Here is a 10,087-nt window from a genome sequence, read left to right as displayed (position 1 = left end):
TTGGATTGGTTAGTACAACATTCTTACGTTATCAGTTTTTATCTAGATCTGGTGGAACTGATCTATTATCTTTCAATATACCACTGTATCTTACAATATGCTCTCGATACACAGTTAGAATAAATCACCGACTTCAGTAATGTTTTATCGAAATCTCACCCTTTAAGTTTGTTTTACAGGAAAAATCGGTAAATGTAGCAACTTTTACCGAAATTCGTTAGAGTTTGACAGAAAAACGATAACATTTTACCAAAATTTGATATTTTTTACAGATTTTCGTTTAAAATTCATTACCAAACGTTCAGTGGTTGAGATTTCGGTAAAAATTACCTAACGCGGTTAGCTGTGTTTGCATCCTAGAGGGTTGGAGTCTTTGACAAACTATTTCGAATTGATTGATACTACCTTTTTACGTATTCGGTTTTGATCTAGATTTGCTAAAACTGATCTAGATAAGTTTTGTCTTCCAATACGACGCTCCAGTTTTATTGGTATGCATCCTAGAGGGTTGGAGTCTTCAGCAAAGTGCTTTGGATTGGTTGGTACTGCATTTTTACGTCCTTGGTTTTGATCTAGATCTGCTAAAACTGATCTAGATAAGTTTTATCTTTCAATACGTTCTAGTGTTCTGGATATGCATCCTAGAAGGTAAGAGTCTTCGGCCAAGTGTTTTTGGATTGGTTGGGACTACATTCTTACATCTTCGATTTTTCTCTAGATCAACTTTAACTGATCTAGATCACTTGGATCTTTTGATGTGACAAAAGAAGTGTTCTAGATGTGTATCCCGAAGGGTTGGAGTTTTTGAAGGAGTGTCTAGAGGGTTGCAGTCTTCGACAAAGTGCTTTAGGTTGATAGTTGCTATATTTAACAGAGAGCTGCTGTAACTGATCTAGAGCAGTTTTTTTTTCTTTCCAGAGCACTCCATATGTATCTTGTTGAAATTCAGTTATTTCTAAAGTGCTTCGGATTAGTTGGAACTACATTCTTACGTCTTCGGCTGTGATCTTGATCTATCTTGAATGATCTAGATCAGTTTAATCTTACTCTAGGGCTTTGAATATGTCTTGGAGGGTTTCAGTCTTCTGAAAAGTACTCTGTATTGGTTGTTACTACAGTTTTACGTCTTCGTTGTTGGTATAGAACTACAACTAGATCTACATCAATAGTATCTTTCGATATGACTCTCTTGTACTCTAAGGGTTTGTTCAAATATTACGTAATGCAAAGGGAGGAGGGAGAGGGTCTAGCGCTGTTTTACGCTTCTTACAAAATTCCAAAATATCCCATACAAAGGTTGTTACGTAAGGGAGAAAGGGGGCTTAAATTTGTAGAATTTTGTGTTACGAATGGCAAAAGGTTATTGCAACCATAACAAATTGCAAATGCTCCATAGAAAATCCAAAAGCGCTCCATAAAGAATGAATATATGTTCCATGAAAATGCGCAATGTTATCCATAAATAATTGAAAACGTTCCATACTTTATAAAAAATGTACCGGTAAAACATAAAATTTTCTCATTAAAAGTGAAATTTTGCTACAATCAATAATACTTAAATGCTAATAAAATACAAATGCTCCATAGAAAAATCCAAATGCTCCATAAAAAATAAAATTGTACCCATAGAAAATTGAATATTGCTCCATAGAAAAATTAAATTGCACCATAAAAAATTGAAATTGCACCATAGAAAATAGACGAATGCTCCATAAGTAATATCAAACTGCACCACATAAAATACAATTTGCTCCATAAAACAATTAAAATTCCCCATAACTTTTAACATTTGCACCACTAAAGCAGTGCAATGTAAAGCAATTCAGCCCTGTCGAATTAAATTATGAGAATATGCTATCTATGGAGGATTTTCAAATTTTCATGGAATCTCGTGGAGAGAAGTATTCCTCCAGGAAAAGTTATTTTTGGAAAGGCAAGGGTTTACAGTTGATGAATTGTTCCGTTCAAGGTTTTTAGTTACACTGAAACCTCCATTTAGGTAGGATCTATTTGGGTAAAATCTATTTAGGTCCCTCCATTTAGGTAACGTTACCTAAATAGAATTTGATTTGGGTTCTATGATTGAATAGGATTATCCGAGAACTCCCTGGAGTTAAGGCCATCTGATCTACAAGTGTAATCAGTGATCTATTTGAGCATTATGACTGAAATTTATGCTTACACAGCCTCATGTTGCTATGTGCTATCAAGTGGTGAGCTCATTATCAGCTTGCGGATCTCCAAGAATTTCCTTGAGTATAGGTCATCGGATCTACTAACGCATTTGGTTGTCTCTCAGAGATGTACGATTAAGATTCATACTCACACAACCTCAGGTAACTATGATCTATCAAGTTTTGAGTTCGAAGAATCTTTAAGGGTGTCCAAAAACTCCCTTGAGTATAGGTCATGGAACCTACAAGAGCTGCTAGTTGTATCTAAGAGCATAAAGAATGAGGTTTACACTCACACAAACCCCTATGAAACCTGCGAGCCTCTGAAGCCCCCTAAAACCCTCCTAAAACTTCCTGGGACGCCCTGAAACGCAATATTGAAACCCCTTGAAACGTTTTGAAAGGCTTTGAAACGCTCTGAAACGCCTCTAAAATCCCTATAAAACCTCCGTAAAATTTAACTCAAGCCCCCTAAAACCCCTGTGAAATTTTCTGAAACGCCCTGAACTACATTGAAACGCCTCTGAAACCCCTGTTAAACCTTGCCTCATAAATCCCTATAAAACCTCCATGAAATTCACCTGAGAGCCTCTGACGCCCCCTAAAGCCCTTGTGAAACCTTCTGACACGCCCTGAAACGCTTTAAAACGCCTTGAAACGCCTTGAAACGCCTTGAAACCTACGAGAAATTCACCTGCCAGCCTCCGAAGCCCCCTAAAACTCCTGAAACCTCCTGGGACGCCCTGAAACGCATTAAAACGCCCTGAAACGCCTTGAAACGCTTTGAAACGCCTTCAAACCCCCTATAAAACTTCCGTGAAATTCCCCTGAGAGCCTCTGAAGCCCCCTAAAACTCCTGTGAATCCTCCTGAAACGCCCTGAAACGCTCTGAAACGTCTTGAAACGCCTTGAAACGCTTTTAAACGCCTCTGAAATCCCTATATAACCTCCGTGAAATTTACCTGAGTTCCTCTGAAGACCCCTAAACCCCTGTGAGACCTCCGGAAACGCATTGAAACGCTTTGAAGCGCCTCTGAAAACCTCCTTGAAAAGCATCTGCGAGCCTCTGAAGCCCCCTAGAGGCCCCCTAAGCCCCCCTTAAACCTCCTGGAACGCCCTGTAACGCCGTGAAATCAACGCCTCTGAAACCCCTATTAAACTTCCGTCAAATTCACCTGCGACCCTCTGAAGGCACCCTTAAACCGCCTGAAAGGCCATGAAACGCCCTGAAACGCATTCAAACGCCTTGAAATGCTTTGAAACGCCTCTGACACTCCCATGAAACCTCCGTGAAACTCACCTGAGAATTTTTGAAGCCGCACAATTCCTGAAACGCCTTGAAACACCTCTGAAATCCATGTGAAACGCACCTGAAAGCCTCTAAGCCCCCAAAAATACCTCTGAAACCTCCTGAAACGCCTGGAAATGCCTCTGACCCCCCCCCCTAAAACTCCTCTGAAATCCCTCTGACCATCCCCCTTTGCATCTGCAAGCCACTTGTCCTTCTCAAACTTCTCTGCAACCTTGAAATCCATTTAGGTTATCCCCAAATTGAATTCTCAAGAACTTTTGATCCTGATGTTTTAGAATATTCATGTCCTCGGCGAATTTGTTCGATAAATGAAGCGCAATCTAGCGAGGCATTCGTTAATTTGAAATTTCTACTGTAGATGGCGCTATTGGGCATAGAAAGTTGATTAGTACAATGTCTCACTCAAAGTGCAAATTTTCGGTAATACATATCCGTGTGGTCAATTATAAATTTCAAATAACTCAACGTACATACATATGTGCAAATGGGTAAATTATTGGTTAAATTGGGAAAAAATCCACAGCTCAGGTGAGATTTGAACTCACGACCCTTATTCGCTAGACAAGTGCTTTACCAACTAAGCTACCGAGCCAATTGTGGTTGAGGAAGCGATGCCAGTATGATAGGCATACAGTTTCAAACAATAAACAAATCGCTTTCGCTCTTCGTACACATGTACAACAGAGATGGTTATATTTGCGGCTTAGGGGAAGATGATATAGATCGATGAGATTAGAATTGAACCTTATGACAACTAAGTTGCCGGGTCAATAATTGACTCGGCGGCTTAGTTGGTAAAGCACTTGTCTAGCGAATAAGGGTCGTGAGTTCAAGTCTCACCTGAGCTGTGGATTTTTTCCCAATTTAACCAATAATTTACCCATCTGTACATATGTACGTTGAGTTATTTGAAATTCATAGTACAATGTCTTCAAGCGAAATTATCGGAAGATCTTGAGTTTTTAGAAGCATGACTTCTTCGGAAAAGTTACACAGTAAGTGCGCCTACAAATACATATTTGCATGAAACGAGCTCACCAATTCGCACATGCAAAATCAAAACACACTGACACCAAAACGTAGCGCGTTTGTTCAAGGATTTCATCCGCATTTTTTTTTTTTCAAAAAAATCACATATTGACCACATAGTTTCACTCTGAAAGCCATGTACCTTGGGGCTGTTCGGTACGACGTAAAATAAAGATACATTCATCCACATCCCACTCAACACGGTCGATGGTATATGCTATGCATGCATGCATGTCTACGTGTGGGATAACTCTAGCTCAAATCGAACCCGCAAAAGAGGATAACGACTCGGATGTTGCAGATTCTTCCCTGGAACGACTGACGTGCCAACGAGCGAGGGTGGTTCGGGTAACTTGTGTCACATATTGTTGGCAAATATTTGCTCTTGGAACCGACGCGTTTTCGTAATCCGAAATAGTCGTCAAATGTTGCAAGCCATCCAGCTAGCCATTGACCATGACCGTTTGCTCCACTTGCGTGACGGTTGATGCGGAAGGTTGGTGCGGAATGGCGACGGCAGCGCCGTTCTACGAAGATGGATTGGACAGTGTAGCTACTGGATCTCGGGTTCGGACTAACGAGCATCACATGAAGAACGCAGTAAGGCGGAAGCATTGGGCAACTGCCGGGATTAAAATATAGGTCGAGGTCAGTGATGAAACGTTTATCTTGCACACGAAATACTACAGTGTAGAAGAGTGGAGGCGAACGCATACCGGACGGACTGTTTGTATATGAAAGCTTCTATCGTCGCCGGATGATCCAGATCGGGAGCGCACAGTACAGAGCAAACACAGTTCGCGTGAGTCGATGATGGTAACAGCAAGAATTTATGAACAAATGTACTCGAGTTGAAACTTTGCAGTGTTCAATATTGCTTGTTCAAACAGCTCCGAAAAGAGCGAAAAGTACCTACATTGAGCAAATTTCATAAATTTTCAATCGACTGAATTCTTCAGTGCATAGTAGGGTGTGTCAAAATTATACATTGTCAGAAATCCACGGATAAAATCATCCAACAAATGGTAACTGATGAAATTGAAACAAACTTCTCTATAACGGCCACTTGAAAAGGTTTTAGAAAAAAAAAATACAATCTAAATTACTCCTATAAATATAATATATGATTTCTGATACAAAACTTGGCATTGCACATTGGAAACCAACTCAAATTATTAACATTTTCTAAACACAGGTCATAGCTTTCGTCGAACTGAATAATGTGTCAAAAGTTATTTTGCTGGACTGTCCGTTGACATCCAGTTTTCGGTCACCCTAATGCACAGCCTCTTTCCCAAGCAGCGCGGGCGCGAATGAAAAGTGGTTCCGACGAAAATGTGCTGCAGGCGTCCCGGCTCGCCCGGAACCAAACATGGGAAGAAATAGGTTTGCCGTATATCTTTGTTCAGAATTTATCACCACCACCATTCTGCAATGCCCCAATGGAACGTGAAGATGAAACAAGCAACTGAGCGAGCGAGGGCCACACTACTAGATTTGCTGCTGCAGCACTACTGAATTAAGTTTTGAGTTGGCGGCGGTGCTGGTTGATGGCGGATAGCACACACTGATATAGTCATCATCACCGCTGGCTGCTAGCAGCGTGAAGAGCCGGACCAGAGTTGCTTCGGATTTCGAAAGATGTAACTCGGCAAATCCAATTAAGCTCGCTAGTGCTGGATATTGTGTTAGTGCAGGGATATTTACGTATTAAATTTTGATTGCGATGAAAGATTCGTTTGGCTGGCGATTCTGCCAAATGGCCAACGCCAATGCCGTTGGATCGGTTAACAAAGTTTTGTTTCAGTCTTAAATGCTGATATTATTCCAGAGTAAATACAACAGCTTAAAAATCACGTTTTCTCTAACAATCTGCACTTATAAAATGCTGTCCAAACGATGGTAAACTCTGAGCAGCATTGAAATCGGCCGGGCTGCGAGCAACCTTAGGAAAGATCGGGTAACCAAACCTGGTAGGAACTTTGATCGTAGGCTGACAGGGAAGGGGTGGAGATTTGTTTCTGCAAACCCGAGCGTCTGATGTCCATTTTAGGAGAGGTTTATCGACGCCCGAGTGCAAAGAACTCTAAGTTGTGTACTATGTTCTTCCGGAAAGAGCCCTGCTGGCACAGCCGTAAAAACCGCATTGAAGGACGACGGGTTCGGCATCGTAGCGCTGTAGGAGGTGTGCTGAATAGGATCCATGGTGCGAACATTCAGAAGTATTTATACAATCTACCTGCAACAAACACGCGATCTGAGAGCAGCTTTCATCGTGATGGGTGATATGGAGAGGAACGTAATCGGTTGGTGACCGACGTGAATGTAAAAGAATGTGCAGGTTGAGGAACAAGGGCCGATTCTTCAACTTCGGCTAATCAACGTTCACAGCCCACACTCCAGAAGCACGATGATGGCAATGACGCATCGCATACTACTCGTAGTTCGAACGCGAGTACGACCACTGCCCAAGCAATGATGTCAAGATCATCAGAGGAGACCGAAACGCTCAGGTAAGCCTAGGGAAGGAATCTATGCCGACGATGGAAGTGTTCTGCGCCTACGAGCTGACGTTGAATGACGAAAAAAAAAAATGACGAAGGAAAACGGCCTACGATTGATAGATTTCGCCGCCTCTAAAAACATGGCCGACCATCAGGTATCAGAAGGCCGGCTCCAGAGGCACGTTATCCTCCATTTGGGACATTTGTGCCATCGCCATACATATGAGCCTATTTCATCATTTACCTGAGGGAGAATGGGACAAGGGATGGGAATTGGGAAAGGGAAAGGTGATGAAATAGGAAGGGGTGCCCTAGAAGAGGGAATGAACGCATAAGCGCAACGAGAGCTCATAGCTCATACCACAACGGGGTTAATCAGTGACCTGAAAAGGACACTGTAAAACGCATAAGCGTACAAAGAGCCTATAGCTCATTGGAGGTAGCTTGCGACGTCATGCGACTTTCAATATGACATAGAAAGGCACGTCATCAAAAGCATCCTCAATATTCAAGAAATCACCCAAGCAAAAACTACGTTTGAGCGAGTGCTTTCTTGAAAACGTATACAACTTTATGTAAAAGAGTCACTGTGGACATCCCAAATTGGGAGACATGTGAGTTCACATGAACAGGCATGTTAGCCAGACGAACATCACAGATGTGATAATCGACAATGCGTATCGAGCATTTCAGAAAGAACGACGTAACCAGATAAATCTGGAACTTATTCCTTCTTTTTACAACGCACGCACCCTTTCGGGATAAAACTACAGAGTAATTTCATGCCATGAAAATACCAAATAGAAAACTACAAGAGTTCAAAACATGTTTGAAAAACTCAAATCCCTCTGGAGAAAAATAGGATAAAGCCCCATTTGCTCCAGGAGATTTGAAGTAAGCAGAGCTTTTTAGTGCTCACTAAATCGATTCTATAGCTACAATCCTCGGGGTAGAAACTAAAGATTCGTAGCTATACAAAAGACTGGTTTATCCGAAGATATTTAGAACTTGAACAGGTCCGAGTTCCATTCAGGAATACCTCTTGCGGTCCGCACAGACCGCAGAGGACAAGCTTCTTTCAAAGCAGTAGCTATGGTATACCACAATGAAGGGCGTTGTAATAACAAAACCATAATGAAACTCTCTTGGAGTAGCAATGGAAGCGAGTTATCCATAAAATGTAATCGCAATCAATTATTACAGGTTCCCTAACTTGTTGAGCAGGGACGCCTGAATACGCAAAGTTTGCGAAGGAACACTCCAAAGTGCAAAAAGGTCAAATGGAGAGTCCTCATCTGACACATGCCAATTAGTCAACTCATGACAAATTCTGCTCATGCAGAGTTGGGTTAGGTGCAATTCTATGTTAAGTTAACCATGAACTGTACTACCTAAGTATTCCATCAAACTGAAGCATCTCAAATCAATGTTTGAGCTACTTGAGATGCCAAATATCAGCGAAAAGATGCTGAAAACAAGAGCTTGCTTGAATGCATCCATAAGGAAAGGTTGAAACATACTGTTAACGTTATTCTAAATTAGAGCATGCTCGAGGCACGACAGTTCATCTATAATGAAAAAAGCAAAGCTGGGTTCACAAGGTAACCTAAACAGAAGTTACCCTACGAAAATGAACTTTTTGAAGTAGATCCACTTGGGCTACATACGCTTTTTACGCTGAAAATTGATCTGAGGTTTCCTTGCCGTAGCCACTACCCAAATTAGACAGGATAACGCACTTCACAATCACAGCACAAAAAGGAAACATCAACGACGAACCAAATTGTGGTCAATTGAAAAAAAAACGCCAATGGCGAAAACGCATTAAGCGAACCCATATAGGTAGTAATGTAAGCTAATTAACAACATTTGAATAACCCCGCCCTTATTTAGCCTCAAATTTGAGACTTAAGAAGGGAAACTGATTATCTCGGAGAAACGCAAGGTCCACTGCACCATTGCTCCGGTTAGCGCAGTAAGGGCGTAATACTGTGGAGGACGCCCTAATTCTCCACAGGCTCCGTTTGTGGTTAGGTTTTTTTAGACCCCCCTAACCATTCATTCTTTGGCACGGTAAGCATAAAGCCGCATAACACCATGAATTAGGGGTCACCTGTTTAGTGGACTCTTACCACTGGATCAGGCGGTCCGTAGTGTTATTCTTGGCCAATTGAGACAACCGCTACCGACACTACACAGCTATCTAGGCTGATCGGGAAAAGAAGTTAACATTGATGGTCAACTTCCAAACGAACCCGAACAGCCGTCAATCGGCTAATCAACGTTCACAGCCCACACTCCAGAAGCACGATGATGGCAATGACGCATCGCATACTACTCGTAGTTCGAACGCGAGTACGACCACTGCCCAAGCAATGATGTCAAGATCATCAGAGGAGACCGAAACGCTCAGGTAAGCCTAGGGAAGGAATCTATGCCGACGATGGAAGTGTTCTGCGCCTACGAGCTGACGTTGAATGACGAAAAAAAAAATGACGAAGGAAAACGGCCTACGATTGATAGATTTCGCCGCCTCTAAAAACATGGCCGACCATACGTAGCACTTTTTTTCAACTCAGCCACTCCTGGATATCAAGAATTCCACTAGAGATTGGTCCAGTAATTCAATCTGGAATAATCCGAAGTTTTCAGTAGGAATATTTTCCAGAAACCCTTACAAGAAGTTTTACCAGAGATTGACTAAAAATTAATCCAGGAGTCCCTTAAAACATTGTACAATACATTCTTTTGGGAGTCCATACAAAGATTCCAACAATAATTCGTCCAAAAATTATTGCAGACATGGATTCCTTCATAGTTTTTTCCTACAGAAACTCTCCCAGGAATTTATTAAGAATGCTTTCCTGGGATTTCCAAAGTAATTCCTCATGGGGTTGCTTCCGGGATTCCTCGTGGATTTTTTTGGGAATTCTTCCAAGTTTTCCTTCAGGAATTCCTCCAGGGTTTCACCCGGGAATTTCTTCTGTGTTTCTTTCAGGAACAACTCTAGGGATTATTTTAAAAGTTCCTCCAGAAACATTTTTTAGGATTCCTTCAGGAGTTCATCT

This window comes from Aedes albopictus, chromosome 3 (genome assembly GCF_035046485.1).
Source record: "Aedes albopictus strain Foshan chromosome 3, AalbF5, whole genome shotgun sequence".
NCBI lineage: Eukaryota > Metazoa > Arthropoda > Insecta > Diptera > Culicidae > Aedes > Aedes albopictus.
Note: the sequence above shows the minus strand (reverse complement) of the source record.